Source organism: Megalobrama amblycephala, linkage group LG13, assembly GCF_018812025.1.
Source record: "Megalobrama amblycephala isolate DHTTF-2021 linkage group LG13, ASM1881202v1, whole genome shotgun sequence".
NCBI classification, from domain to species: domain Eukaryota; kingdom Metazoa; phylum Chordata; class Actinopteri; order Cypriniformes; family Xenocyprididae; genus Megalobrama; species Megalobrama amblycephala.
In genome coordinates, this window is record NC_063056.1 from 16,041,922 (window position 1) to 16,069,919 (window position 27,998).

A 27,998-nucleotide genomic window follows, 5' to 3' on the forward strand; every position below is an offset into this window, starting at 1 on the left:
TTAAAAAATATTATCCAGTGAGTTATTAATTTTAGCAGCAAAATGCCAAAACACTGAAATAACTACAGACTGTGAGCTTGTAATAAATGTAATATCACAGTTTGAAACCAGCTGTTCTGTGCTTTACATCAGCCACATGCGGGCTAATATATTTAGCAGAAGCTACTGTACTTACACTCTCAATTAAATTTAGCTAGACTCATCTTTCCCTGGCCTCTATTAGTGTGGTAGAAGTAATAGATAGGGTTTATTTTTCTGTCTAACCCAATTTTACCTTGTGCATAGTGAGCCAGCAAGGTCTACTGACACAAATTTCACTCATTTGTGTCACTGACGGACTCAGGTTGCAGGTATAAATATATGTAGTTCCTTCCATAATCTATTCTGGATCCCTTAGATCACGATGCCAGATGGTTCTGTGGCCTACTCAAGTTATTCTGCTTCTCTTTGGTTAAAGTGTCTGGATCCATGTGTGCAACAAGTAGAATAACAGATAGTGTGAATTAATTTTGACCTATGCATTATAAACTTGTTCAAATACATTGGCAAAATGATGCAATATGGAATAAACATCTGGAAAGAATATATATCTATTCAGCATCATATGCTGTTACTAAAAGTCTACTCATTTTATATTAGTTCACCCACATTTTATAATAGTTCACCATGAAATTGGAATTCTGTCATCATTTAATTACCATCATGTTATTCCAGACCTGAATTGCATTTTTTTTCCCCCTCTGTAAAACACATAAGGAGCAGGAGTGTTTTAATATTAATCTATTACTTACCATTATAGTATATATTAATATTTGAAATTGGCTTTCATTTTTATATTTTCTTTTTTTTTTCTTATTTATATTTATTTATTTATTTGTGTTTATATTTCAGTTTTAGTCATTTTAGTACTTCAATTTCAACTTATTTTATTTTAGTTAATTGCCAAGAAAACAGTTATTAACCCTCTGGGGTTAGGGTTAGGGCTGATTTGGGGTCCTGGTGTTGTTTTGACATGCCCTGACATTTGTTCAGTTGCTTATAAACATATTAAAAAAGTCTAATTACACTGTAATCAGCACAAACTAGGCTACAATAATATGTGAGCAACATGTACATGTTTGTATTTTTGAGATAATTACGTATATACATGGTTTTTGAAAAACAAAAACAAAAAACAAACTAAAAAATAAGTAAATGAAATAAGGCCTCAAAACACATACTTAACATTTTTTTCACAAAACTTTTAGGAACTGAATATTTGAGTCTAGAGTTTTTGCTTCACAATGATGTAAAAAGCATCCTGCCTACTCAGACACATAAAACAATGTTTTAAATTTCTAAGACACTTTTTGTTTAGGAAGCCCATATGTGAAGAGGTGTGAATCTTCATGAATAATGCACATTTCCCGACCTTTGAGTGTTAAACGGAATGGGGACTTGGCTGCCATGCAACTCACTCTATAAAATACATTCATTTATCAATGCATTTTTTATTTTTTTTTTGGAACACATGGCTTTTTTAAGAAGCAGAATAGAATAACATATAGTGAACTACTTACCCGTTGTTTGGAAAAAGGTTTCACATGTAGTGAGGCACACAACAACAGTTTCCATTCAGTAAATCTGACTGAATCCGGATGATTTCAGCAGTTTATAGCAACATTTTGGGGTTTGGGCTCTGTTATGTGTAGATTAATGACCATTTAGAGGTGAATGTGGTTCTCCTCATTGTAAATTAGATTTCATGATGATTAAACTTGTAATAATTCCCAGTGACCTGAAAACCATTTTATAATATATGGCCGTAATTAAATGAAAAACTTAAAGTAACCTAGAAATGACTTCATTTTTGGTTTGCAAGGACTGAGAGTGAGTAAATGGTACAGAACATTTTCAATTTTGGATGAACATTTGTTATGAGGTTGCGTTTCCTGTTCACTGTTGTCACAGTGAGCTGAAATGGAGGAAATGTTGGTTTACACAGTTTTTGGACTAAAATGCTTGTTTGTTGCTGCAAAGTTCAGGCTTGATACTTACAGCCAGAAGTCCATATCGCAGGTTCTTGAGTTTGACACAGATGCGATAGGCCTACATGAACACCCTTCATCTCCAAATGTTTGAAATAAATCGGGGAAAATGCAGGGAAGGGAAAGAAATGTCTGAGGATGACGAGACATTTTGACAAGGCGATGTCATAGCAGCCGAGAACAAGTGCTTAACTCATCAGCCTGTGTTTTGCTTAAGCCTCTCACTTTGGTAATGGATCATGCTTTGATTTTCCACCTCATCTGTTTTCTCAGTCAAGCTGTCAAAGTGATTTTCATGTGCTGTCGATATGCTAAAGAGCCACGATCAATGCTGGCCAGTTGTACGGATTGTTTCTGGAAATTTCAACTTTGTACAACAGCATTATCAGACAGCATGGACCACTGGTAAATGTAACCATAAGGAGGATTGTCCTTGTTCATGATGGAAATTCATGGATTGGTTCAAACTGGAAAGCTTTCACTTGCCAGCCCAGACCACTAATCACTATGCTACACCACCCCTAGGCTAATCTACTACTTTATCTCTTTGAATCTGTTCATTTGGTACCTTATTATCTTAAAGCTTGTAGTAGTGGTACTTTCTAGTGGCACCAAGGTTGTCTTGTAATTTGTGCTTGTTAAGCAACCTGGTTGGCTCACTGGCACACTGGTTTCCTATTTTAGAGACCAGCATCCAAACATTTGCAGGGAAATGTAAGTATGGACTGACAGAATAGCAAAACATAGTGAGCTATGGCTAAATCAACTGTCAAACCAATCCAGGTTTATTGGAAATACGTGCCTATGGCTACATTTCAGCGTAATGAATGATATTACGTTGCTTCTAGGATGTTGCATGACACTTTTTCAAAGTAAACTATCCAGTGCATGTAAAAAGCTGAACATGAATCTGGCAATGTTTTATTTGTTGGTTGTTGTACGTTTTACGGCAGTTCAGAAATAAAATGTCTGGTGAGTGGTGCTAAAAGGATAATGTACCACCCACACTAAAATATACTTTATACTGTCGCTGTTGGGCAGAAAGCTCATATGTCCATATTTCGTCATTTTTATTTATTTTCATTTTCATCGTCTTTCTTTGGGTTTTGCAAAAACTTAACCAATGAAAACTATTAAAAATGAGCTTGTGAACCTCATAACTGTTTGCGGTGCAAGGGTAAATAAAGTACTGTTTCTCTAAATAAGTACAGCATTTTCTTTACTCAAGAAAAAGTCTCAGGTTACTTGTGTAACCCTGGTTCCCTGAATAAGGGAACGAGACGCTACGTCATATGACGTTATGGAACCCATAACGTCATATGACGTAGCGTCGACAGTTCCCATGAAAGGGAACTATATATATAAAGACTAATGTTTTATGTATTTGAGGAGCAGAGAAGAGTGTCTTAGTGTAGCATTTGTCGTCATGTTAAAGCCAGTACTATCTTAAATAGCCTGTGTAACAGCTTTGTCTTTAATAACATGAAATTTTGGCCAAATTACAAAAAAAACAAAAAAAACTGATTGACCGCATAACTGCAGTAAACTTTATAACCTGTAATTTGATGAAAACGTAATGCGATGCACTTGCTGCCTCAGATGCGGCCGTTCTAATGATGGAAATTTTCAGAAATTCTCGGGTCAAAAACCACGTAACTCCATTTGAAGCTTGATATTGGTAATATGCTAACAATATAATGATACATTCAAGTGTCAGACTATAGAGCCACAATATCAACTTTGACAGTGCAGTGTTCAATTATTTTAAAAATACAGTGTATTTTCCATTTCTTGAAAAGTAACGTTTTTGGAGATGCAAGGTTTTCTCCTGACAGCGACTATACTCTACTATAAACCTAACCAGTAGAGTTAAAGGGTTAGTTCACTCAAAAAGGAAAATTCTGTCATTTATTACTCACCCTCATGTCGTTCCACACCCGTAAGACCTTCGTTCATCTTCGGAACACATTCATGAAGCTTCGAAGCTTTACAAATCTTTTGTTTCAAATCAGTGGTTCGGAGCATGTATCAAACTGCCAAAGTCATGTGATTTCAGTAAACGAGGCTTCGTTACATCATAAGTGTTTCGAAATTTCAATGGTTCACCACTGGAGGGCGTGACTCTGGCAGTTTGATACACTCCAAACCACTGATTCGAAACAAAAGATTCATAAAGCTTCGAAGCTTCATGAAGCAGTGTTTTGAAATCACCCATCACTAGATATTGTTGAATAAAGTCGTTATTTTGTTTTTTTGGCACACAAAAAGTATTCTCATCACTTCATAACATTAAGGTTGAACCACTGTAGTCACATGTTTTAAATATGTCTTTAGTAGCTTTCTGGGCATTTGAAAGTGTTAATTATCTTGCTGGCAGTGGAGGCCTCACTCATTTATTTAAAATAAATATCTTAATTTGTTTTCCGAAGATGAACGAAGGTCTTACAGGTTTGGAACGACATGAGAGTGAGTAATTAATGACAGAATTTTCATTTTTTGGGTGAACTAACCCTTTAACAAAGGCAAACGTGAGATAAAACTGCATTTTGCTGAAGCAACCATGTCATTTTGGCTTGTTTCTTTGCGTCTTTGAGCTCTTTTATCGTGACTCATGTTTCACAGGACTCTTACCCAAGTGCTCCGCATCACAACTGCAAGGCTGTACCAAATGAGCTTCAAAGCAAGTTTACATCAGAAAAGCCATTTTTATGGAACTGGTTATGTGATAGAAACATCAAATGTATTTGTTTACCAATCACTACGGTAAAAGCTTTTGAGATCAAAGCATAGTATTGCACAGCTGACAAAATGGTCCCTCAAACTTTTACAAAGTTGTCATTTAGAAAAAAAAGTAGCTGTTCACCATGTCATGCACATTTTAACTCATTATTTTGCATGAGTCTTGTGCGTATATAAAAAGGCTTGCCCATGCCATTGTGTGTTAGTATGTTTAGCCCAGACAAGCAGTTGAGACAAAGCCAGTAAAACACAAGGCCTGATTACAATGTCTGCTCAAGTTTCACAACAACTAGCATATGGGCTCATAGTGACATGCAGTCCACACTCCAGAACACACTGATCTCTGCACACGAGACATGGAGTACATTAATAACCAGGAGGCTAAAAACGACAAGTTAACTAGAAGCAAGTTCACCACAACCCAAACACTCAAAGCTCTGACGTTAGTATGTGGGGATGCTGTACCACTATGTAGTCTGGATAGGCAGAAAGTCTGTGGCACAGTGATTAGACCAAAGGCTGGTGCACAGACTGTCGGGCTGGGATGAGGTGGACAGATGTGATAATAATTTTTTTTTATGTATAGAGGTGCACTGGAGATTGATTTTGCATATATAAATTTTGAGGCTATAATGTGAGGTTAATTAAGGTTTTTTTGTAATGCAGTATTTGCAGAATTTGAGAGCATTTCTAATACTTATATTGTCTGGAAATATAACGATGACAAAGTGTATATACTTATACAGTACAGGGCTATGGAAAAAAATACTGTGGAAGTCAATAGAGCCTTTCAGTCTGGTTACCGACATTCCTCAAAATATCTTCTTTTGTGTTCAGCAGAGGAAAGAAATTCATACAGGTTTGGAACAACTTGAGGGTGAGTAAGTGATGACAGATTTTTCATTTTTTGGTGATCTATCCATTTAAAAATATGACAAAAGTACACATATTTTGATGTGTTGACTATCAGTTAATTGCAGTTAACATGTAATTAAGCATCTGAAAATAATACATTCAATTCATATGTTACACTTTTTAAAAGTATGCTAATTTGTACCTCTTTTTCACAAGGATTATCAGGTTAACGTTTTTGTGACACTTACATAATCAGAATATGACCCAATTTAGATTAATAACGGAATATTTTGTGCACCACATTTAACCACAGTCATTTATGAAAGGGATAGTTCACCCAAAAATTAAAATTACCCCATGATTTACTCACCTTCAAGCCATCCTATAGGTGTATATGACTGTATTCTTTCAGATGAATAGAAATAATGTCCAGTGATTAGAGGATGAGATGTTGAAGCCCCAAAAAGTGCAACCATCCATCATAAAAGATATAGCTCTTGGGGTTAATAAAGGCCTTCTGAAGCGAAACAATGCTTTTTTGTAAGAAAAATATCATTATTTAAAACTTCCAGCAGTTGACTGTATGCATACTGCGCAAGTCGACTTGCGCCAAATGAGCAGTGTAAGCCAAGATGCCTCTTGCGGTTCCAACAAATAGGGCTGGACAACAAATTCAAGCTCCTTTATATAGAAATCCTCTGACATTGCTCTTTAAAAATTCGCATTTTAGACTTCTAATTTGTGACCGGTGTTTTGTTTTGCTCTCTCCTTTGCTCTTCCGCTTTCGCCTGTAAATCGATGCTTGCAGCCATCTGTCAGAAGCTAGTTATTTTCGTTTTTAAAGTTTTAAATATGGATATTTTTCATGCACAAATGCATCATTTTGCTTCAGAAGGCCTTTATTAACCCCCTGGAGTCGTATAGATTACTTTTGTTATGGATCGTTGCACTTTTTTGGGCTTCAAAATCTCATCCTCTGTTTACTGACATTATAAAGTTTGGAAGAGCCAGGACATTATTTCATACAACTCCGACTGTATTCGTCTGAAAAGAAGAAAGTCATATACATCTAGGATGGCTTGAGGGTGAGTAAATCATGGGATCATTTTCATTTTTGGGTGAACTAACCCTTTAAATGAGCTGCATGTGACTTTTCCGCAAACATTTGTTTTTCACAATCCAGCATAGATTCAATAAAATGAGCAAGTCCTCATAGCGGTTGAGGTACATTCTCAGTTTTTAGCACTTTGTCACTTTCTAAAATCCAGCTAAACTGATCCAGTCGACAGAGGTTTCATTTTCACATTTGCAAGTGTGAAGTTTACAACAGACATTGTAGAATGGCATCAGTATGCTGGCGGGAGCTCCATGCAGATCCTCTGCTCCTGAAGTGTTTTGAGTGGTCTGGCAGGAGGGATAGAGAGGAAACCTCAAACTTTCAACAGGAGCTTGATCAAAGCCGCTCTACCAGGGTCTCTATTGTATAACCATTGAATGGAAGGATGAAAATATCATCTGACACGACTGTCAACAATCCTGGAAAGCTCCAGATGAGTCTACAGGGATGTCTTGTTGCCCGCCCTGTCCTCCAGGGGAACAATCGGCCTCTGATTAAGCATTTTGTGAGAGCTGTTGATCCATTTGGGGTCAGGGGTCACATGGGTCACAGTTTGAAGATGGAGGTAGCGATATAAGCTGCGCTTCTGAGGGCGAACACATTAGTCTAGTTTTTTTTTATTTGTGGGCGCAACTTGTGAAATGAAGACCAGATGGCAGGAGCTGATGTTGATTAAAGATTTTTGAGAATGTTTCTCCATTTTGTCATGGTGCTAGGTCATCTGACAATGAAGAAATCTTTGCTTCAGATGATGGAATGCGAGTGTCCTTGTTTTGTGGTCTTGCTACATGCATAAATCCTTTTCAAGAGCTTGGTGTTCTTCCTCAGGGGCTAGTATCCCTGCTGCAAAAAAACAGCTTATACCAGCCTATTACAAGAAAGCTGTAATACTTTGATTAACATTCTCAAAACTAAATCGCATACATTCACACTGACAAGAAGACCTTGTTTTCCGAGGAGTCCAGCCGTTTTGAATTAATACATAAGTGCCTGGCAAAAGAAGTCATGCAGGGGCTGTGTATAAACTTGTGTGAAAAGATAAATGGATGTCATTCAAGCTCTGTTTATTGAACTTTTTTTAGCCTTGTCTTCACCATCATGACAGCCATTTTGCTCAGCCTGAAGACTGTTTTGAGAATCTTCCAAGTCCAATCATGATAATCTAATATTTATGATTGTATTTTAAATATTTATTGCATTTATGATTTGTATATTTCTATATATACCTTATATAAACAAAGACATATGCAAGGAATTCTATTGTAATGTCCAATATGTCATTATGCCAAATTAAATCAGACTGCCTATATAATCAGATGAGCTGGATAAAATGGCTCTTTAGTCTTCAGTCTGACATTCTAAACAAACATGGCTTCGGTGAGCCTGACCATGTTTGTTTTACTCATTAACTCCTCTCTTCCGCCTTCCTCTCAGTGTAATCATATGCAAATCATGTTACGTTCATTGACCGCCACTGGACTCTGTGCAAAAACAGCTCGCATCACACAGGTTTCTAATTGTGGAGTTTACTCTGGCCCTGCCAATCGAGCCTTCTTTGTTTTTAATCATATAAAATCGGGGGTGTGTTGAGCAGGCAGCATGGTAAATCCTGCGGCTCTCAGGGGAAGATTGTTCCCCTCTGTGGCCTTTATGTATTCCAGCTGCATAGATACACTAGTGTAACTCCAAGAAATCATGAGTTATAATAGTAATCTCATGCCTCACAATGTCATGGTAATACTGATGTTTCAGTCTTTGAATGTTGAATGTGATTATTTTGTTTTTCAACTCATTTTGCATGGTTATTGATTTTCGTGTGTGAAAAAGTTTTTCAGGCAAGTCTAACAGTATTCAGGTACAGAAATTGGATAATCAAACATAAATACAGTGGTCTTCATATAGCTCAATCTTCTCTGAATACTCATCAAGACGGGCATTTTAACGTACTTTTGGTGTGTGCATTTTTTCATTCAAGCGCAAAAAGACGCGAAAGAGAACTCGATTCAGTACTTGCACAATGTTTTCACAAAAAGTTGGCTCTCTGTGTCAGTACGCACAGAAAACAGCGTGCTAGTACTGAATTGAGCTTAAATCTGAATAGTTGAAAATAGCTTGAATGATTGACAAGACTTAAAAACATGTGAAAATGATGCACTTTCATGAAGACCGGCCCGATCGGGCAAGCGACAATTCTGTCAACTGTCCTGAGCGTCTTTCACGCTGGCCCCGGGCCACCGGGCAGTCCTTTTTGTCAAGCCCTGTACTACATTTCTTCACATACATTTTGAGGTAGGGCTGGGCGATATATCGCATGCGATTGTCACGCGCATTTCGTCAGTAAAGCCGGTTCCCTGATTAGCGCTAAATCGCCATCACCTGCTTTCAAATGGAGCGGCATTTAAAGGTCCCGTTCTTCGTGATCCCATGTTTCAAACTTTAGTTAGTGTGTAATGTTGTTGTTAGAGTATAAATAAAATCTGTAAAATTTTAAAGCTCAAAGTTCAATGCCAAGCGAGATATTTTATTTAACAGAAGTCGCCTACATCGAACGGCCAGTTTGGACTACATCCCTCTACTTCCTTCTTTAATGACGTCACTAAAACAGTTTTTTGACTAACCTCCGCCCACAGGAATACACAAGAGTTGCGTTTGTAGAGTGTGTTTGTCGCCATGTCGTCGAAACGCTGTTATTTTCATCCCGCAGTCCAATCACCGGATCTGATTCCGGCTCAAATTGATAGGGTAAAATTAAAGACATGTTTACAATAACACTGAGCGCGTGCATCTCCACGTTATGGTAAGAGGCGTGACCTTTCCGGGCAAGGTTCGCTAAGCTGCTGTCGAATCACAACACAGGAACCGCTGGCACAATCAGAACTCGTTACGTATTTCTGAAGGAGGGACTTCATAGAACAAGGAAGTCATCAGCCCGTTTTTATGACAGTGGAAACAGTGGTATACAGATAAGTAAATTATGTGAAAAATACTGTGTTTTTTTACACGCGAAACATGAACACATGTTATATTGCACACTATAAACACAATCAAAGCTTCAAAAAACCACAAAAAACACGGGACCTTTAATACTGTAGATAGAGCCGTAGTTCACTGACAAGCCGCGCAATATTGCGTTCATATCGCAGATGAATCGCCTTCGATAATGAACGCGATATTGCGTAGCTTGTCAGTGATCTACGGTTCTGTCTATTAAATGCCGCTCCATTTGAAAGCAGGTGATGGCGATTTAGCGGTAATCAGGGAACTGGCTTTACTGACGAAATGCGCGTGACAATCGCATGCGATATATCGCCCAGCCCTATTTTGTTGTTGATGTCAAACGCTCAGCATCCAATAAAACTCTGCTGTATTTTGCCGGAAATTCATCTGCTACTTTGTAGAGTCAGATTACCCAAGCTGTATTTGAACTTGCCTCAACTGCCACTGCGCAATGCATCGGAGCACATGCACTACCCACCAGGCCTTGTCTCTGACTGTTTAATCTTTTTTTTTTTTTTTTTTTACCCAGCATGCACCATTTAAAAAAACAAACAAAAAAAACATTAGTTCCTGGTGCAGTCCACTTCTTGTATTGCTAGCTGAGAATTACTAGCCATTGGATCATTTGTGTGCATTGAGCTCTGATGTGGATGTGTTTTCTGCCACTGAGGCATGAAATGCGCTCCGAATCGGCACTGTTACAACCAGCATCGAGTCTTTGATTTGGCAGCTGGAAGAGAAACTCTCCACCAACAGAGCTAAATGATCTAAATCTGGAGGACCGCCTAGTCCAGGTGGGTTTCACACTCACTATGTCTCCTGTTAAGTTTAGCAGCATTTAATGATTTACGGCACATGTAACATGTGAGGCGTTCCATATCATTTTGGTTTGGTCCAAAATGCACTAAAACGCAACATGCTTTTCTTGCTTTTTCCCCTCCAAAAAATATTGCTAACGCTAGCTACGTAGTCTCACGTCTCTTCATTTTCCCCATATTACCGTTAGTTTCACGTCCTTGGAAGTCTTTTCTCTCAGTTTTGGCCTTCGGCCTATGCTGAGATGGTGTTTTTGACCTGTGAAAATTGAGCTTTTTGAAGTGGATAAAATTGAAATGCTTGAATGCTAGTGTGGATGAAGAGCGTTTTGAAATGAAAACGCCGTCTTAGAATGTATTCAGATTAATATAGACATCGCTTCAGTGTGTTTGTTAGTAAACTGTCTAGCTGAACTTACTGTGTGTCCTGTAGAGTTCAGTTTTGGGGTTTGCTGGCTGCAGTTTTGACATTGTGATGTGATTGGGCTTAACCACTAGCAGGTGGGCTGAAAAGCTTGCGGCATGAGTGACACAAGGTGGTGGGGGGTGGAGGGGGCCGCTGGCGGGAAGAGAGGCCAGTGTGTGTGCGGATAGTAAAATAACAACGAAAAATAAACATCAAATGGGAATATCGTTGCAGTGTGTTTGAAATTCTATAGCATTTAACTGTTTTGAAATGAGATTGTACTGATGTTTACTAGTCAGGTGTTTACATGCTGTTTTATCAAAGTCGAAAACAAGTACCTAAGAATATACAACGTATTCTAAGCTAGCTAGGCTGCAAAAGGTCAAAAAGGCATAAGGTAGCAACAGCAAACGTGTACATAACCAAGATGTGTCCCGGGTCATAAACAACAAGGATGGAGAAGTTTGAAATGGGTACTTTCGTGTGCATCGAAGGGGGGCATGGAGACCAGAGGTGGCTGATCAAAGCCGTCGGGTTGGGGGTTTACAGCTTGATGAAGGATTGAATGTAAAGTGGGGGGCTAGGCCGTTTATGACTGTATAGCCCTGGAACAGTGTCTGGAATTGAATTATACCAGATACTGGCAGCAAGTAACAGAACCTGAGCAGATGTGTAACCTGAGAGTACTTCCAGAGGTTAAAGGCAAGTCGGGCAACAGCGTTCTGGATGCACTCAAGGGTTTTACATGCTGGTAACCTGGAAAGGAGGGAGTCGCAGTAGTCATAATGTGATTATTTGTTCATTGCCAGGCATTTTCTGAGCTGATTTTAAGGGAAAATCTACCCTGTTTTTCTTTATTAATACACATTCCTCATCTTATTGTGCATGTCATTCCAAAGAGAAAAAAATGTCTTTCTTCAGAATCTTTGATTAAAATATAATAACTTGCTCCCCCTCTCAAACAGTTTTCCTTTTTGGGTGATTTCATCAAAGACAGCTCCTCCCCTCCAATCACCTGTCATAGAGAAACCATGCCCAGCAAGCTATGCTGGTCCATTCTGGTATGAAACACCAATCCAATGAGTTCTCAATGGATAAATCAAGTTTTTTTGTTGTTGTATATCCTGTTTTCTGTACATCTCAGGTCTATTGAAATACATGTCTGTGGCAACATTTCTGAAAAAAGACCTTTCTGACATTTTCATTGCTTCTTGCACATTTTGTGACACTTTCAAAGTGTAATGCTCAGTGTGAGGCAATAAAAGTGCAGTTTTATCCAAAAGAGATAAAAATAAATTTTGCAACATTTTATTACATTGGTTGTTTCACATATTGCAACAGTTTGGAATTTAAAATTTTGTACTAAAATGTCTGTCACGTTTTAAAGTAATGTACCAACTACACTAAACCCTAGCGTAAACCTATCCCATAGTGTTAAAAAAGGCAAACGTGAACTAAAAGCATATTTGTTGAATTAACCATGCCCTTTATCGTGACTCTTGTTTCATGGGACACATACCCAATCTCAAGTGTAATGCTGTACCAGGTAAGCAACTGAGCAAGTTTACTACATCAGAAAAGCCATGTATGTGGATCTGGTTATGATGCAAATTTCAAAATGTATTAGTGCCCTAAGGTAAAAATGTTTTTTGAGGTAATAACATAGTATTGTGCAAGGAACTGTGAAAAATAAGTTTTTATTGATCAATAATCTGAAGGATTACATTGTAAATTGCTTGCCATTTAACTTCCCCTAGTGTCATTTCAGCTTGAAACTGCAATGAATTGTATGTATAAATACGTTTTTGGATTTTGTTTTTCTCCAGAAATGTATAGGTAGAGGCACATTTTTCCAATGAGCCCAGGCTGTCTGTTAGAAATCAAAGTAAAATTGGCCAGTGTTGTGTTTCATGCTGACTTTAATGGAGATTAAAGTACTAAACTTATTGGTAACTGAAAGCGTTAGCAAATGTAGCCTAATATATTTAAAGGTGCCCTAGAACCAGTTTTTACAAGATGTAATAAAAGTCTAAGGTGTCCCCTGAATGTGTCTGTGAAGTTTCAGCTCAAAATACCCCATAGATTTTTTTTTAATTAATTTTTTTAACTGCCTATTTTGGGGCATCATTAACTATGCACCGATTCAGGCTGCGGCCCCTTTAAATCTCACTTTCCCCGCCCCTGGAGCTCTCGACTATAATACAGTGCATTTACAAAGTTCACACAGCTAATATAACCCTCAAATGGATCTTTACAAGATGTTCGTCATGCATACTGCATGCATGCGTCGGATCATGTGAGTATAGTATTTATTTGGATGTATACATTTGATTCTGAGTTTGATAGTGCTCCGTGGCTAAAGCTAACATTACACACTGTTGGAGAGATGTCAATTATTATCGCTCCATCTGCCATTTTTCGCTATTGTCCTTGCTCGCTTACCTAGTCTGTTGATTCAGCTGTGCACAGATCCAGACGTTAATACTGGCTGCCCTTGTCTAATGCCTTGAACATGGTCTGGCATATGCAAATATTGGGGTTGTACATATTAATGATCCCGACAGTTACGTAACAGTCGGTGTTATGTTGAGATTCGCCTGTTTTTCGGAGGTCTTTTAAACAAATGAGATTTACATAAGAAGGAGGAAGCAATGGAGTTTGAAACTCAATGTATGTCTTTTCCATGTACTGAACTCTTGTTATTCAGCTATGCCAAGGTTAATTCAATTTTTGATTCTAGGGCACCTTTAAGAAACAAACATACATGGGTAGAAATTCTGCTGAATTTTGCAGAGCTTTCTAGTGAATTATAGGCACAGATTCCATGTGTGGGACTAGTTATTGCCAACACAATAATAATTGAGCTCAACCAGTGCAAACACACAAACACAACAATGTGAAAACAGCTCTTTTGGAATGGTTTACCACAAATACACTTTGAGCAGATTTTAAATGTTTACACTGCAAATGTTGAATGCAGTATATTGTGATGCAAACTTTATTGGAATAATTTGTTGTATGATGGTCATTTTTTATTCAGCATCTCCTAAAGGGTTTATAATCTATCTTTGCTTGCGATGTGATTGAGTAATTTGTTTGATACTCAAGAATGAGTCAACAAATAATGTATGTTTGTGTTTGATAATACATAACAGATAGTCTACATACACCGAGGCGTCAGGGAGGCCACAGTGGATTCTCAGCGACGCTGTGAAATTCTTGGTGGTTATCAAACACACACAAAACACTTGCTGCATATTGTGATAACCTCTGTCTCTCTCTCTCTCTCTTTCTCTCTCTCTCTCATTTTTTCCCCCATATACTGAGGAAAAGCTGTAAGAATCTGAGCTTTTTTATTGAGTAACAGCAAGTCTTTCCTGTCTCAGTGTGTGGTGCTGTAAATGAAAGTTGCCCGCTGTTATATATGTCTTATGGAACTTATGGATCTGAACAGTTATAAATCATTCTGATATTGGGATTAAGAACCCCTTACTTTTCATTCAGCAGTTTTACAGAGTTTTTGTTTAGCTATACCCCATGCAGAGGTACAGTTGTGCATGGTAACTTTTTACAGGAATAGCTGCAGTACATTACCTCAGCTAGTTACTAATTAACAGATACACACAAAACCCTTACTACAGGAATAGTGATGGTTAATTATTGCACTGATGTTTTAGATGGAACCACTTCAATATATATTACATTATTATAATTTATATTGTATTAAGTTTATTTTTCTTACCTTGTTGGCAGTTGTTTTAAGCGTTAACCACTACATTTTGTTAGTTATTCTTGAAAACAAGACTTAAGTATGTTTTAAGGATGTTTATTTTATTTTTTTATAATAGAAAATACTTTTTTTTTTTTTTTCTTTGTGAATCTTTTTTTTTTAATTATTATTTATGGCAAGCTGTGCCTTAAGTAATTGCTTTCCACACATCATATCTGGCATTGAACCAGCTCTATGTAGTGACACCCAGAGGCCAGCAAGGGAAGTTATTAATTTCCAGACATTACAAGAGGCTTTGCCTGTAAATTATGGAGGGATCGTGTACATTTCCTATACATCTGTCTCTCTTGCTTTCTTCTTTCTCAGGTCGGTTTGAATCATTACTAAGTGTGCAAGCATACCAAAGCTCGGCTCGGGTCATGAGCCTGTGTAAATATGACTGTAAGTCAACATAGATCATCATTTTATCTGTGATACTTCAGCCAAATGTCTGTGGTCGAGACACATCCTTTGAAAATCGATTTGCTGTAAATGTGAATCTTGTAAGGTAAATCATAACTAATGGCCTTGGATATTACCCTTCCAGCTCATAATGACACAGACGGAGACAAAAGAATGGGTAAATATGGAAACTGAGCTGTCAAACCATAGCCAACGTTAAGTTAAATTACCTTAAAATGGCTGACAAGGAGAGTTGGGGTGCTTTGCCAGCTCCGGCGTGTTTTCTACGTTCCTAATGCTCTTTTCTCTTTTCATATTTCATGTTTATCATCTGGGCGCACATTGTGTTTTCTTTTTCCTTTCTGCCCACAGATGGTTATGATAAGGAAATCTGTCTCTTCAGTAAAATGAGGTCTAATTCCAGGCAGTTTGTTCATTCCTGCCTTTTAAAGAAAGCCAGGGGCTTAATGATAAAAGCTCTTCATCATTCATCTTCAGAGCAGATAGCCTAGAATACAGTTTGGTCATTTTCACCCTACCTCATATATATATATATATATATATATATATATATATATATATATATATATATATATATATATATATATATATATATATATATATATATATATATAGGTAATATGAGGTCAAAAAGTAATAAAATACAATTCAGTAGCACAATAAAATACATTTAAAACAAAAAAAACAACTTGCTGGAGTGTGCACACAAGTCAAATTTTATCATGTGTAAATTGCAGTTTTGGTTATTTTATATTAGCATTCTCTGAGACTCCAAACATATATTAATATAATATATATTGTTTTATGGTGCATCAACAACATATATATATATATATATATATATATATATATATATATTTATAGTAGGTTTTCTTGTTAAAAGCCATGTTATGTTTTAGACACCAGTCCCATCAGGATACTGATCCTGCTCGTTGTCCTACTTGACTGCAAGACTACCTTGGTCAACCAGCTAGACCAGCACTAACTAGCATATGCTAATCTAACCTTGGTGTTGTTGCATAAACAAAGCCATGGTTAAATCCATGTCTTCACTGGTGATGTATTTGATTGATTTAGACCTTACTTAATTAGCATGCAAGCTCAACAGGGAGTTCCTCAGGGTTCAGTATTGGGCCCAACTCTATTTAGCATAAATATGCGTCCACTTGGGCAGATTATTAGGAAGCATGGCCTTGCTGATCGTCAACTTTCTCTGTCAACTCAGGCTTTGATCCTGAGTTTGTGGAGCTCGTGAACATGATTGCATGACATCCGTGGCAAACAGCCAATCACATGCCTTGCAACAGAGAGAAACTGTGATTCACTTCTCGCTAAAGAGCCAGAGCCAGCGCAAGTGAAGTTATATAGAATATTTAAGAATATAGTTGATAATATATAGTGATAGAGACTCAAACATGTAAGGTTACATGTAGTCATTTTTAAAGAGTTATCTATTGATTCTACAGCTTATTTATATTACATATGATCTGTATATATTAATATTTAATTTAAACTAAATGCTTAACCCTCAGGGGTCTGAGGATTTTTGGGGCCCTGGAGAAGTTTTGACATGCCCTGACATTTGTGCTTTTTTCAGTTGTTCATAAACATATTAATGACAAAAGTGTCATTACACTGTATTCAGCACACACTAGGCTACAATAATATGTGAGGAACATGTATGTACATGCTTGTGTTTTTGAAGGAATAATGTTTATGCGTGGTTATTGAAAAAACAAAAAACTTAAGTCACTGAAATAAGGCCAAAAAATATATTAAAACTGTGTTCACAAGGATTCTGGGTATTGGCGGTTGTAGACTAGAGTTTTTGCTTCAGAATGAAGTAAAAATTGTCCTTCCTACTCCTTCATATAAAACAATAGAGAGATTTAAATTTTCTAAGACACTTTTGGTCAAGAAACACAGTATGCATGGAGGCGTGAATCCTCATGTATAATGGGTGATTCTCACCTGAGAAGACAAAAGAAATGAATAATAATGACCTGAAATGACTTGCATATTAATGAGGCCTTTCAGTCAGGTAGGCTGTGAAAAAACCCTCTGTGATCATGCTAATAACAGGATTAAAGTCCACTCAGGACAAAAAATAAACATGATTTTTGTGATCTCATGCATGCACGTATTATTGCACATGATATGAAGAAAATTTTGTATAGGCCTATGTTAAATTACAGTACCAGTCAAAAGATTGAACACATTGCCATTATAATGTTTTAAAAGAAGTCTCAAGTCTCTAACCAAATAATGGTTTTCTATTTTAATATACTTTAAAATATAATGTATTTCTGTGATGCAAAGCGTCTGAACATTCCTACCTCCAGGGCATTTCATATAGGCTACTATATTTGTTATATTATAGAGCCTAAATGTTGATGTGCAGTTGACAAACTATACATTAAAAAGATCTAAGACTCAAGCTTCACATTTTGACTCTTAAAATCTTATATTGACCATAATGTCTTAATATGCTTAAAAGCATACACATTTGGAGAAATATTGATGGATTCTCATATGTTTATATCAATTTTCTATACAGAGGAGTAATATTTATTATTCTATATTTATTGTCATCATTATGAGCGCTGGATGCTGTGTTTTTAATTCATACTTGAGCCGGAGGGCGCTCTGCCCCTTTAGTCCACAAATGCCTCAGTAAAAGAAGAGGCATATCATGTGACAATCAAGGAACTAACAGAGGCAAGAGATCGCTAAATATGGCTATTCAAAACACTTTTGAAGACAATAAATACACGATTGAGATGACGAATGCATGTATTGACTGAATTTGCGTCTGAATAGCGCTCGCTCCGTGGGCGTGGTCGCATTAGCGGATAATGAGCTGATTCACTGACTTCTGACATGGCTCTCTTTTTATACAGATTACATAAACACAGAATGTTTGTTTTCGATTTGACTTATGTTTTAAAACCTGACATCTTAACATTTTTTTAGACATAAGTGTAATTTTTTTGTCATTAGTATTCACTAAGTTACAGTTCATTTTCTAAGAACTATCAGATTGGACTTCGTTCAGAGGGAGACGAGAGATCACGCATCATGTTTTCTTTATTTTACAAAAAGCACAACATTTTGTTTTTACTCTGAGTGTACACAAATGAAAGAAGATATTCCACAGATTAAAATGGTGTATAACTCTTAATTGTATGTGCAACATTGACGGAGTATTTTGAGTCTCTTTCACACTGATAAGAGAAAAACCACGGTGGTATCGCCGGCGATACCCTCAGACCTCAGAGTGTTAAAGGTGCTCTAAGTGATGTCACGCGTTTTTAGGCCAAAACATTTTTTTGTCGCATACAGCAAACATCTCCTCACTATCCGCTAGCTGCCTGTCCCCTGAACACACTGTAAAAAAACGCAGTCTCTGTAGTCGCCACAAGCTCCGAAAACGGCAATAAAAACAAACTGGTGCAGCCTGGACCACTTAACATAATAAACATGCTCCAGCCAATAACCGACAAGAATGATTTTAAATGCGCGTTCATGACTGTTTCAGGAAGCACGGAGGGGAGGGGAGGAGGAGGAGGAGGAGGAGGAGGAGGAGGAGGAGGGAGGGTCTAGCTAGCCTCTGTTTTGTTTGACAACACTTCGAACGTCAACAGGAAGTTACATCCACCCAGGATCACTTAGAGCACCTTTAATAATAACTTAAACTAAAATTGCTTGTGTGTAATGGATTAATAATAATATAGATCATATGATAATTATATAAGTCATATATAAATAAATTAAAATAATACTAATTATCATTAAAGCAAGACAATTCATCGTTAAATAATTGTTTTTACTATATAGTGACCTTTAATTTGGAAGAAGAGAAACCGGGGTTGTGACTTTATTGCGTTGGATGTGTTGATGTCACTTAGCTCACATCTAATTGGTCCAATTTTGATTTAAGATCTCTTACCCCAGAACAAAACCTGCCACGGAGCAGGTTAGCCGTGCAGCGTACGTTACTATGGTGATGAACACCGCTAAAAGCCAATGCACTTTCATTGTACCTAAAACCCAGGATTGGCGCAAACTAATCTGAAACTTGCATGGCTAGCCAGCTAATCCAGCTTCATGGTACAGGCCCCTGATGTCAGCTGCACATTAGCTGCTTTAAAAGATTGTGTAGAAGAAAGCAGAATTTGGATGCTGCATAATTCCCTGAAACTGAATTGATCCAAAACTCAGCTTATGCTGATTGGCACATTAGTGGCTACTCGGAAGATCGATCATATTAGTTTGGTTGTCGAATCCACTTTCCACTTCACAGGTATGGGATCTTGGTGTCATTTTTGATCCTCAGCTAACATTTGATGTGCATATAAAACACATATCAAAAATAGCCACCTATCATCTCAGGAATATTGCCTGACTTTGAATTTTCATTCTTTCGCTGTTATAGAAAGGCTCATACATGCCTCTGCTGCTCATGTACTCACTCATACTTCTCCACACGAACACATTACACTGGTGCTCTCACAGTTGCACTGGCATCCCATTCATGCTAGAATTGATTTTAACAAACAAACAGACAACAACTTGGTCAAAACGATCCCTGTTCCCACGGATCCGCAAAAACGATTAAAAACACTGTATTAGGCATGTCAGGCCAGTAGATGGCGAGCTCACTTTGTAAAGAAAAACTATGCGCATATAGACTGATTACCTATTGGCTAACTGCTAGTTGGTCAGACTAGTTCTTAAGACACATTCTTGACAGAGGTTTATGCAACTACAGTAGTAGACGATTAACTTGGACTAATACTAGTCTAAGCAGTTTATGCAACAGGACCCAGGTCTGTTCAGCAGGAGAGAACATGTTTACATGTTTCATTGACTTACCAACACACTAGTCAACCTCTTTCAGATTATTTTACACTTACTGCGGTGGTCATGCTATTGGGCTGATGGTGATATTTAAGCTGCCTATCCCCAGTTTGTGAGTTTTGCGGCCAACCAGGGCGGAGAGGGGCGGTTTGTTTTGGAATAGAAGGCTGCGGCGGTGGAGGTGGGAAGGGCAGAACCACCGCAGGACGGCTCGCCCTGTTTCCTCTCACGTTTGGCACTTTTATGAGAGAGAATTCCTGCCCTGAGATTCAGGCGATCTACAGTGAATTGTGCGATGGTGGGGTGCACGCTCAGGAAAATCTGTCTTCATAAACGTAGACATTAGTGACTGCTGGGTCTGCTCCCCATTCTTAGATCTGTAACTGAAGCTCAAGCCAGAGACTCACTTCTGCCATCATAATGGATGCCTCTTATATTCTCCTTGTGTGGCGCGGAAGGAGGAATTTCACACAGCACCTTTGTTTTGCTCATAAATCTCTGCAGTGAAACAATACTCGCTGCGGTCAGCGTGTACTAATCATCATCCATCTCTCTCCCGCTTTAGCTTTATGTTGCGATTATCCTCAGAAAAAAAGCTGAGGTCGTAATGATTCCTCAGTGCTCGGAAAATGTTCGGAAACTTGTACCAGTCGGTGGTGCTTGAAGCTCATCTTTCCCCACCTTGACACTGTTGTGTGTCATCTTCCTGTGAGGTCTTTTGCTAATGATATTCTTTACAGACATCTCCATTTGCACTTATTTGCTGTTGACATGTCTGTTGAAAATCAGGTAGGTTATGCTTTCCACAGTAAGGCATTTTATATCTTCCCATGCATGTATTTCCATCACCACTTATGTGCTTTGTTTGCCCTTCAAGTCAATTCAGTTAAAACAGAGATTTACTGTACTCATGAAATTAATCACTCATTAAATTTGTGGCTTTTAGTACATGTTGAAGTCATGTTGTACTCAAATATATATGTTAAATACAAATATTAAATACATACACTCACTACCTCAAAAGTATGTAATCGAAGATTTTTTTTTAAATGTTTTGAAATGCTTACTCTTGTATGCTCACCAGGGCTGCATTTATTTGGTAAAAAATACAGTAAACACAGTAATATTATGTTATATTATTACTATGTTTTTAAATAACTGTGTTCTATTGCAATATATTTTAAAATGTAATTTAATCCTGTAATGGCAGAGCTGAATTTTCAGCATCATTACTCCAGTATTAAGTGTCACATGATCCTTCAGAAATCATTCTAATATGCTGATTTGGTGCTAAAGAAACCTGTCTGTGTGTATATATATATATATATATATATATATATATATATATATATATATATATATATATATATATATATATATATATATATATATATATATATATATATATATATAAAAAAATGGTAATAAAATATGACCAGATCTCAGAGTTAAACTGTGTCAGAAAAAAATTATCTTAATTATGTCAGATAACACTTAAGCAAAACATGGTCAGGTCAAAGTGTCTGAATAATTTTTGGTTCCAAATCTTTTATCTGTTTTACTGGTAGTCCACTGTGTGAAGAATTTTTGGGTATAATGTCTCAGTTTACTTTATTTTGCTATTCTCACTTACATAAATGAACTATAGTGTCCTGCACCCACTAGTAAAATATATCAAAAATACCAAAAATGTCTGAATTATTTTTGGTTTGAGTGTATATATACAGGTGCATCTCAATAAATTAGAATGTCATGGAAAAGTTCATTTATTTCAGTAATTCAACTCAAATTGTGGAACTCGTGTATTAAATAAATTCAGTGCACACACACTGAAGTACTTTAAGTCTTTAAGATTCTTTTAATTGTGATGATTTTGGCTCACATTTAACAAAAACCCACCAATTCACTATCTCAATAAATTAGAATACTTCATAAGATCAATAAAAAAAAGAAGGATAACAGAAATGTCAGGCTTCTGAAAAGTATGTTCATTTCTATGCACTACTTGGTTGGGCCTCCTTTTGCATGAATTACTGCAATGATAGCGGCCTTCAGGTCATCTGCATTGTTAGGTCTGGTGTCTCTCATCTTCCTTATGACAATACCCCATAGATTCTCTATGGGGCTCAGGTCAGGCGAGTTTGCTGGCCAATCAAGCACAGTAACATCATGGTCATTGAACCAGCTTTTGATACCTTTGACAGTGTGGGCAGGTGCCAAATCCTGCTGGAAAATGAAATCAGCATCTCCATAAAGCTTGCCAGCAGAAGGAAGCATGAAGTGCTCTAAAATTTGCTGGTAGATGGCTGTGTTGGCTGTGTACTTCAGAAAACACAGTGGACCAACACCAGCAGATGACATGGCAGCCCAAATCATCACTGACTGTGGAAAATTCACACTGGACTTCATGGTTTCTGTGCCTCTCCACTTTTCGTCCAGACTCCAAATGAAATGCAAAATTTACTTTCATCTGAAAAGAGGACTTTGTACCACTGAGCAACAGTCCAGTTCTTTTTCTCCTTAGCTCAGGTAAGACGCTTCTGACGTTGTCTTTGTTTCAGAAGTGGCTTGGTATGTGGAATGTGACAGATGTAGCCCATTTCCTGAAGACGTCTGTGTGTGGTGGCTCTTGATGCACTGACTCCAGCTTCAGTCCACTCCTTTTGAAGCTCTCCTAAGTTCTTAAATCAGCTTCGCCTGACAATCTCCTCAAGCTTGCGGTCATTCCTTTCACTTGTACACCTTTTCCTACCACACTTTTTCCTTCCAACTTTTCCAACTTTGCATGAATATTTTTTTGATTTTGATGAGCAGCAAGCTGTAATCATCAAAATGAAAACAAAAAAGTCTGGAAATATTTTACTTTATGTATAATAAATCTAGAATACATTTAAGTTTTACTTTTTGAATTAAATTACAGAAAAAAAAACTTTTTCATGATATTCTAATTTATTGAGATGCACCTGTGTGTGTGTGTGTGTGTGTATATGTGTGTGTATATATATATATATATATATATATATATATATATATATATATATATTTTTTTTTTTTTTTGGGCTGTCAAACGATTAATAAATAAAAGTTTGTGTTAACATAATATATTTGTGTAAACTGTGTATAATTATTATGTATATATAAATACACACACACAATACTGTATATGTATATATTTACGAAAAATTTGTTATATTTACATAGATAATATTTATATTTATATGCAATGTAAATTATATAAGTATATATACAGTATATGCAAATATTTCTTAAATATATATGTGTATGTGTGTGTATTTAAATACACATAATAATTATACACAGTACACACACACATATTATGTAAACACAAACTTTTATTTTGGATGACAGCCCTAATAAATTAAAAAAAAAAAAAAAAAAAAAAAAAATATATATATATATATATATATATATATATATAGAGAGAGAGAGAGAGAGAGAGAGAGAGAGAGAGACCGTAATTAGGTTGCGGCTACAGAGTACAGATAAATTCACAAATAAAATACAACTAATAAACTAGAAACATATTAATTTATATAACAATGTCGAAAACGGTGACAAACGCCAGCATTTAACTAAATATTTTACTAAAAAAAAGACTAAATGCTGCACTGGGACTTCTGTGCGGCCACTCAAATGAATCACATTTTTAATGGGTTTATTTATACAAAGCGTCCAAACAAACCAATTAATTAAAATAAATCAGACTTCCCAAGGTTTAATCTCTTGTCAGTTTGTCACGTCTGGTTAGGACACAGTGTTACACAACATGAGCATCTTTGTTGGTCTTGGAATAGCATACTGCTTGACCAATCAGTGGCCTCAAACTTTAAAGGTAGTGTTAGAATTAGAGCCAAGAATAACATTTTTATCAGCCAATGGTTGCCCTTCTATCGTGTAGATTTAGGGCAAGGGTTTGGTTAAAGATAGTGCTACGGTATTGTCTAATACGATTGTGTTCAAGGATGTTGATGGTGGGACAAGGGTTTTCCCTGAAGAAACCTCAAATCAATGGATTTTGCTACAGTTCTTATGACTCTGAATAAATAATCAGAGATGTTTTCCATCTAAAATATATCGTGACCCAGTATACCAATTTTATCACTATTTACTCTCTATGCAAAATGTCTCCTTTTGTGTTCATGGTCTCCTTTAAATTCTCAGAATAATTCAGTAAAGTACTAGGCTTATTCCAAGATCCTATTATTCTAAATATAAAGGTAACGATAACTCAAAGAGGATACAATGTTTCGGTCATAGAGGTTAGTATTAAGACTAGATTGTTTTTGTTGAGAAAACGTTTCCCTTGGGACCTGTTCATGAGAGGAGCGGACCAAGGAATGTACACAGTGATTTGTTTTCATTTGTTTGAGTGAGATGACTACTAATTAGGTATCTCTTGCCATCTGAGGTCAGTTCTTACCAAGCTATGCTGAGAAATTCACTTTGTTATTGAAAGATCTACCCGGAAACTTTATGTTGGAAGAACATCACTGGGACGGGATAGGAGGGAAAGGCCAAAGCCGACACGAAGAAGTCCCTCTTGAGTAAACAGGAGCATTGGAATTAATCAAAGAGCCTTTTTTCTTTACATACTTGTGAAATTGGCTGGAAAACTTTATCAATTCTAATTTGAGAGTTTACATGCATAAGAGGAAAACAGATTTCAAAAAGTGCTGAACACACAGATTTTGAGATTTGTTTTTTCTATCACTCGTCGTAGGAACACATATGTATGCTGAATGCTGTTTTCCCACAGCCTGTTCTTGTATTTGCTGCAGATTTAAGGATTTTTTTTTTTTTTTTTTTTTTTTTTGTAGAGGGCAAAAGTGTTGAGTATGAAAACAGCAAAAGAAAGAATTTACTAAGGTTTGTTTAATTCATTTTATTTTGTTGATTCTACGTAATTCATTTATTATTAGTTAATTAATTGTCTTAGGTTGGATGGACACAAAAAAAGAGGGTTTTTGTCCATACAGTGGGGTCCAAAACAACATTGGTCCAATGCGTTATAAAACCTACAACCTTTTAATTACCAGTCCAGATATTTAACTACTTCACCAGAGCAGTCAGAGAAAAGAGAGAAAAGTGAAAATGTGCATCATCTTGTTACGCCATATATACATATGTAACAGGGCTTTGATGGATGTGCTTCATCACCGCTGGTCTGGTGGTTTGGGTTTGGAGATCTCTCCTGGGCTTGTGTTTATTCAGCTTTAATCAAATAAATCCTAGAGTAGCAGATCTGTACTGGGACACTGAATGCAGACCTCAGCCTTCTCAAGTCATCCTACCAAGCTGGGTCGAAACCTTCTCTTTTCATCTCAGTGCCTTTTGTCCTTCTATCCGAAAACAATCTCCTCATCCATTAGCACTCCAGGCCCTTACTGTGATTTTTCAAAGTGGGCTTCCAGTGTAGGATGTTGATTTTACTACCGTTTAAAGACAAAAAAAAAAAAAAGACAGAAAAAAACAGTATGCTGCAGGAATCAGTACTAACAGTACCCAAGTACTAGTCTTTGAAGTCAATGAGATGACTGAAATAAGGTCAGTGAAATAAGTACACATGCTCAATGTATGTTTTCTGTGATATAAATCAGTAATGATTCACAACTTGTGATATTGTTTCAAAGGTGGTTTCTAAATAATAGCTACATGGGACTACAAAGGCTATAGGGAACATTAAACGCCACCATGCTGAACTGGAAAACTCATCTACTTACTAGTCTGCTTTTACAGGCTTCTTTTGTTTATTCTCATGCTCTTGCAAAGTTTTCTAACTAAAACTTTCCAAATTATATTCTAAATAAAGTTTAAAGGTGCCCTTGATTCAAAATTTTAATTTACCTCGGCATAGTTAAATAACAAGAGTTCAGTACATGGAAAAGACATACAGTGAGTCTCAAACTGCATTGTTTCCTCCTTCTTGTATAAATCTAATTTGTTTAAAAGACTTCCGGAAAACACACGGATCTCAACATAACACCGACTTACGTAACAGTCGGGGGCTCCACCCCAATATTTGCATATGCCATTGCCAGCTGAGCTCATATTCAAGCCATTAGAAAGGGCAGAACGTCTGGATCTGTGCACAGCAGAATCAACAGACTAGGTAAGCAAGCGAGGACAATAGCAAAAAACGGCAGATGGAGCAATAATAACTGACATGATCCATGATATCATGATATTTTTAGTGATATTTGTGAATTGTCTATCTAAATGTTTCGTTAGCATGTTGCTAATGTACTGTTAAATGTGGTTAAAGTTACCATCGTTTCTTACTGTATTCACGGAGACAAGAGCCGTTGCTATTTTCATTTTTAAACACTTGCAGTCTGTATAATGCATAAACACAACTTCATTCTTTATAAATCTCTCCAACAGTGTAACATTAGCCGTTAGCCACAGAGGACAGCCTCAAACTCATAGAGAAACAACCGTTAACATCCAAATAAATAATTTACTCACATAATTCGAAGCATGCATACAGCGTGCATGACGAACATCTTGTAAAGATCCATTTGATGGTTATATTAGCTGTGTGAACTTTGTAAATGCGCTGTAATATAGTCCAGAGCTCGTGTGGCAGGGAAGACGCGATGGGCAGGGGGTGGGGTCGAGTGAAAATCAGTGCATTGTTAATGATGCCCCAAAATAGGCAGTTAAAATAATTAATAAAAAAAAAAATATGGGGTATTTTGAGCTGAAACTTCACAGACACATTCAGGAGACACTTTAGACTTATATTACATCTTTTAAAAACATGTTCAAGGGGACCTTTAAAAGAGTTTTCTGAAGCTTAATGGTAGTGACATTGAAGTCAATCTAGTGTGGTATAGTTCGCTTATGGCCTGACTTATTGGCTTTTTGTCGAGGTAACCTATGTGGTGTTAACTTTCTGGTTGGCCTACAACAATGTGTCAAAAATGGTGACTTGACTTAAAATTGTTGTTGTGCTAAAAGCACTGTAATATTCTTATCAGTATCTTTCTCTAATAAATTAAATGTAAGTTTATATTTATAATAAGCATATCTCTCCCCCATCTTAGATTCGTTATTTTACTGAGCTTATTGCAAGGCATTGTGGGATTGGCTTAGCCTTTATGGATGCATGTGTTACTACCTTAGAATTCCGTCTGATTTCTTAAAATGCTGCATCCATAGGTAGCTCACTTGGTTTTGGAACATAGAAGAGAAGAATGTGATCGGTTAAGACATCTCTGTGAAAATAAGCAAAGGCTTCTTAGTGAAAGATCTTTTCTTATGAATTCTGAAAGGAATTCTTGGTCTGAAAACTGACGTTATGCATATCTTGAGCTGAGGAGGATATTGTTTTAAGTCTAAAGATAATCTCGGGGTTAGGGAAGAAATTTCTTTTAGGCTAGAGAAAATTTCTTTGGTAGATGAATGGGCTTTAGCCTTGGTAGGATTCTTTCCTGTCTTCTAGGTTATTTTTCTCAACTTTATCCATCATGATTACATTCATTCCTTTCTACTGTTTTCCCATCAGCCCACCCCTCTCTTTCTCTCTTTGAGGGCAGTTGTTGTGCAGGAGACTCGTACTGTCATTTCACAGCCCCTTTGCTGCATATCACAACAGTGCTTACGGAAGTGCCACCATCTGAGCCAATACAACTAGAAAACAATGACGGATGAAGATGATGGGAACACACTAATACGGAGAACTAGTTAAGATTCTCTCTCTCTCTGAGAAACAGTCCATTGTTTCTCGAGTTCTGTTTTTTCAACCTACTGAATGCAGTGAATCTTTAGCGGGATATTGCTGGCAGAAACATAAGCCTCGTGGCAGACGGGTTTGGTAAGTGTTTTTTATTTTTTTTCACTACATGTGAAAAGATCAAGTAAGGGCTGGGCACTGACAAAATTCGATTTTGATTCACAAGCTTTTGATTCAATTAAATTTTGATTACATTACATATTGAAGAACAGGTTAAGTAAAAATACATTGAAT

General features: G+C 36.9%; 1 protein-coding gene across 7 annotated transcripts in view; it reads left to right on the forward strand.

The window, feature by feature from the left end:
* The window catches only part of fhod3b (formin homology 2 domain containing 3b), a 227,573-nt gene that overhangs the window by 73,554 nt on the left and 126,021 nt on the right, over positions 1-27,998 (forward strand). Inside the window, exon 1 of one of the 7 annotated variants that reach the window (XM_048152881.1) lies at positions 26,600-27,845. The exons of the other annotated variants lie outside the window; for them this stretch is intronic. The gene's annotated coding sequence lies outside the window, so the exon portion shown is untranslated. Of the gene's footprint in view, positions 1-26,599; positions 27,846-27,998 lie in introns of those variants that run through there. 7 annotated transcript variants of the gene reach the window in all.